The following is a 5,037-nucleotide window of genomic DNA, read 5'->3' on the forward strand; positions in this document are numbered from 1 at the left end:
CATATTTCTTTTTTAAAATTTTTATTGATTTGAGACAGAGAGAAAGAAACTTGGATTTGTGGTTCCATTTATTGATGCCTTCATTGGTTGATGCTTGTATGTGCCCTGACTAGGGATCAAACCCACAACCTCGGGATATCAGGACAGTGCTCTAATCAACTGAGCTACCTGGCCAGGGCTACCATGTCTCTTGATTGCATCATTTTCTCTAGTGCCTTACTTAATCTTGTGTTGTTTTGTACAGTAACATGCTGTATGGGCTTGTAGCCTAGGAGCAAGAGGCTATCCCATACAGCCTAGGTATGTAGTAGGCTATACCACCCAGGTTTGTGTAGTTGCACTCTGTGATGTCCGCACAACGATGAAATCGCCAAGTGATGCATTTCTTACAGTGTATCCTCATTGTTAAGCAAGACATGACTGTATTAAGTGCGAGATGCTCGTGAGACAACCCGGCCATTGGACATACGGGTCTAGAACTGAGAAAGAAGACTTGCTCTGAGGTTGGGTCTTGCAAGGGAGAAACTAGGAAAAACTGGTTGGGTGGGGCAGAATTTCTGCCTAAATGGATTGGTGGGTCCTGGAGGCAAGGTTGTTTGTTGTTTTTTAAAATATATCTTTATTGATTCAGAGAGAGGAAGGGAGAGGGAGAGAGAGATAGAATCATCAATGATGAGAAAGTCATCATTGATTGGCTGCCTTCCGCATGCCCCCGACTGGGGATCCAGCCCAAAACCCAGGTATGTGCCCTGACTGGGAATCAAACCAGGATCTCCTGGATCCTAGGTCTACACTCAACCACTGAGCCACGTCTGGCAGGGCATTTTAAAAATTATTTATTTATTTATTTATTTATTTATTTATTTATTTATTTATTATTTATAATTTTTAAGGGTTTTTAAAATCTTGATGAGCAAGCTGTAATTTTTTTTTCTTCTGGTAGGGTGAGGGAGGGAGGGAGAGAGAGAGAAAAGAGAGGGAATAAAACAAACATCGATGTGAGAGAGATACATTGACTGGTTGCCTTCCATACAGGCCACAACTGGGGATGGAACCCTCAACCTAGGTATGTGCCCAGATCTGGAATCAAACCAGCGACCTTCCAGTTCATGGGTGACACTCCAACCAACTGAGCCACATGGGCAAGGGCAAGCAAGCTGTAACCTTGACAAGTCAACTGCTTAGTTTACAATTTTATCTTTTTAGGAGTTGATATTTCCTGGAACAAGCAGCTAAATTATTTTTCCTTGGTCCTAGTATTATTTAACACAGGGCCAGGAAAGTGTGTTCATTCAGCGTCCTCAGGCAAACACTTTTTTAAAAACAAACTACTATCTCGTGCTTACTCCGCTGGACAGTTCTGAGTGCTTTATGGATATTAATTCATTTAATTTTTACAGCAGCCCAGTGAGGTGGGTACTGTTATTTGCTGCATGTTATTGATGTGCCTCTTTCAAACACAGATTAAGTAGCCCGTCTGAGGTCACACAGCTGGTAAATGGTAATGAATCTGGGCACCAGAGTAAACTCTTAATCTTTTCCTTATTTGGCTGCTTGACTTTTCAGTTTTTCCTTATATACAATGAAGGGATTGGCCCAGATGATAAAGGCTGGGAGTTGGGGGGAGGGGAGATATTAAAGAAAGAATCATTCGTGACACTTGTTAAAGATGGTAAGACAGACTTTATTCAAGAGGGGCTATTACAATGAGGTTTTGTAGTAGGCGGGAGAGATCGTGTTCAACTGTGAACACAGTAAGGAAAAGTGGGGATTCATAGCCCAGGCGTGGGGGGAGGGGGGTGGGGTCAGTGGATAGAAAATTACCAAGAGGCAGGGTATTTCTTTGCTTAAATGGCCTAACAGGATTTTTGTTGAAGGCAGGCCATGGCGAAAAGATATCAAGGGTGGTCAGACAATAGTGGGGGTTTTCACTAAACTGACTCAGCTGGATTCTTGGCAGAAGTGGACAATGCAGAGAGGAACTGGAAACCCAAAGTCAGGGCCTAGTTGAGAAGAGAGTTCAGAGGAGTCTGACTAGAGTTTGGTCAAGGAAAGAATCTTTGTTAGGAGGAAAAACTTGTCTTCTACCGTCATCTTCTGTTAAGAGAACGGGGCCTGCGGCTGCTGGGCAGCCTGCTCCTAACAGAAGAAAAAATATGGAGTGGGCTGCTACCTCTCGTCTTCAATGAAAGTGATGTTGAGTTGAATTCTGAAGATGAAGACACATTAGACCCGACTGAACTTACAGGAAGATAAAGAAGATGGGACCATTACGAAAACAGAGATCTCAGTGTTCCCTACAGGTGGACTAAAAACTAAAGCAGAGACAAATATAAATGCACATGAACCATGTCCTCCTGGATTCCTTTACATATGTGGAATAAATTTCAAGAATTGCATAAAAACACTCCGAACTTCAAGATTCAGAAGGAAGCCCTGGACGGTGTGGCTTAGTTGGTTGGGCATTGTCCTGTGTACCAGGAGATTGCCAGTTCGATTCCTGGTCAGGGCACAGGCCCGTGTTGCGGGCTCAATCCGAGGTGGGGGGTACAGGAGGCAGCTGATCAATGCTGTGCTCTCACATCGATGTTTCTCTTTCTGTCCCCCTCTCCCTTCCTCTGTCTCTCTAAAAAACCCCCAACAAAATATTCTTTAAAAAAAAAAAAAAAAAGATTAAGAAGGTAAAAAAGAAAATGCTCCAGAAAAGGTAAATTGAAGAATGAAAAAGAATTTCAGTGAACAGTCCTCAAGTGAAACCCAGTTAAAGGAACTTACTCAGTGTTTTAGAGTCAATGACAGGTTTGAACCACATTAAAAAGAAAACAACTGAGAAGTCAGGCTTTGAAAAGAACATAAACCAGGCTGTGGAAGAGTAAGATATTGAGAAGCCTGCAGAACTAAGCAACCAATGAGCTACCCAAGAGCTTGATGTAAAAATTGCCAAAGCGATTGCCTGCCACAACTTTGTAAAAGCCAAAAAGGAAACTGAAAATTCACAGGTTGCACGGGAAAAAAAAGAAGCTTGCATGGGGATTTGAAGCAAAGAAGAGATGAGAAACCAAAAGCAACATGGGATATATATCACTTGCCAGAGTTATTTAAGATATTTGCATCTTTACTTGAGTTTTTACTTGCGTCTTCAGTTGCTCAATTTACTGAAAATATTTTCCTGCTTATGTTACTTATGTTGGGAAATTGATAGAAGTAGAGAAAAAAAAGTACAAAATTTGGGAGTTGATTATCAAACCTTTTCAATCTTTTTCTAAAGAGTTCATCCTATTGAAGTGAATGGAATGGAGTGTTTTGTTATTTGTGCAAGGAATCTAAGCATACATACAAGGAGGGGGGAAAGACAGAGAGCGGGAGAGAGAGAGAAGCATTGACGTGATAGAGACACATCTATCGGTTGCCTCCTGCACATGCTCTGACCCGGGTGGGGATCGAGCCTGCAACTGAGGTATGTGCCCTTGGCCAGAATTGAACCCAGGACCCTTCAGTCTACCAGCCGCCACTCTAACCACTGAGCAAACTGGATAGGGCTCCTTGTACTTTCTTATCTATACTCAGTGTAACTGAGCTTATTCTGGAATTGTGCTTTTAAGATTGGCATTTGTTTATAATGGATTAGTCAGTGCAAGAAAGTCTTGATATTGTCTTTACAGATGACTTTATTTTAATGTTATAAAAGTAATTTTGGTTCTTTACTGGGTACAGTAGAGTCGATACTTTACAGTCACATAATAAAAGCAATTGATTAATTTTTGTGTAACTTCAGATAAAATATTACAGTAAAAAAGAGAGAGAATGGGGCCTGCAAATTAAACTGAGAAAGACAAATTGGCAGGAGAAAAGAGTTTATTTATAGGTGGATCACACTTACCCACGGGAGTGCTCAGTGAGTGACTCAGAGTGGTGATTAGAACTTGGGGCTCATCTAACTTAGTAGGGAAAGGGAGGGGAAGAAAATGCTCCTTTGAGAAGAACAAATAAGTTTTTTAAGAAAAGACAAGTGGATTTTGGTGAGAAAAAGGGAGATAAGAATGTTTGTGATAATGTTTGTTTCTTAGGTGCATGTGGTCTCTCTGTCTCCAGAGCCATAAAATATCCCTGGAGAGAGGATTTATGGTACTTTTGCTCTTGGTTTTTCTCTGGGAGCAGACTCACCTCAAGGAACAAATTTATGGCAGTCCTCACTTCTCAGAAGTTTTTGCTTTTAGTCAGATAAGAGAAGCTTTGAGAAGGCTTCTATCTGCTTCTGTTGAATCTGAAATGTCTTTGGCTTAAAATAATCTTTATATCAATTCTGGAGTTCCAAGTGAGTCCTCATAGGGCTTATCCAGTCCCATCCTTCTTTGGTTCACCGTGAAATGGCAAATGACAATCTGAGATATATCAGAGGACCAAATGCATGCCATAGCTTCTGGGGCCACAGCTCTAAAAACACAGCTTGGCGTCTGTGACCTGAAGAGGCTGTCCTTTGAAATAGAACCTCTACTGATGAGACCAGCTGTGTGTTCAGAGGAGGGCTTGGCTAGGCAAGAACTTCACTTGGATTCTGGATTGTAAAGGGAAGTGGGCATCTAAGCATATATACAAGGGGGAAAAAAGATAGAGAGCAGAAGAGAGAAGCATTGATGTGACAGAGACACATCGACTGGTTGCCTCCTGCACATGCTCCAACCGGGCTGTTGCAGGGGCAGAAACAGCACAGGGAGGAAAGGGATTTGTATTTATTGGGCACACATTATATGCTTGGTAGCCATCTATACTTCATCTCATTTTACCCTCCCAATAATCCTGTTACGGGTTCAAAGTCCATGCTTCCCACGCTTCAGAAGGCCAAAACTCAAAATGTCAGAGTTTAGAGTGAGGGAAGGTTTGTTGATTGAGAAGGCACCATTTGAGAAGATGGGATCCCTAATCCTCAAACCCATGTTTAAAAAGTATGGAGTTTAGGCTTCTTTTACGTCAAGGGAAGGGAAAATGGGAAGGGCTGTGTTTTGAGTAAAAACTCAAGCAGCAAGCAGAACTCCTTTA

At 41.8% G+C, this 5,037-nt stretch overlaps 1 pseudogene; it reads left to right on the forward strand.

The window, feature by feature from the left end:
- Positions 1 to 2,586: 2,586 nt before the first annotated feature.
- Positions 2,587 to 3,102, forward strand: LOC107544284 (protein FAM204A pseudogene; annotated as a pseudogene).
- Positions 3,103 to 5,037: the final 1,935 nt, after the last annotated feature.

This window comes from Miniopterus natalensis, chromosome 13, assembly GCF_054644295.1.
Source record: "Miniopterus natalensis isolate mMinNat1 chromosome 13, mMinNat1.hap1, whole genome shotgun sequence".
NCBI classification, from domain to species: Eukaryota; Metazoa; Chordata; class Mammalia; order Chiroptera; family Miniopteridae; genus Miniopterus; species Miniopterus natalensis.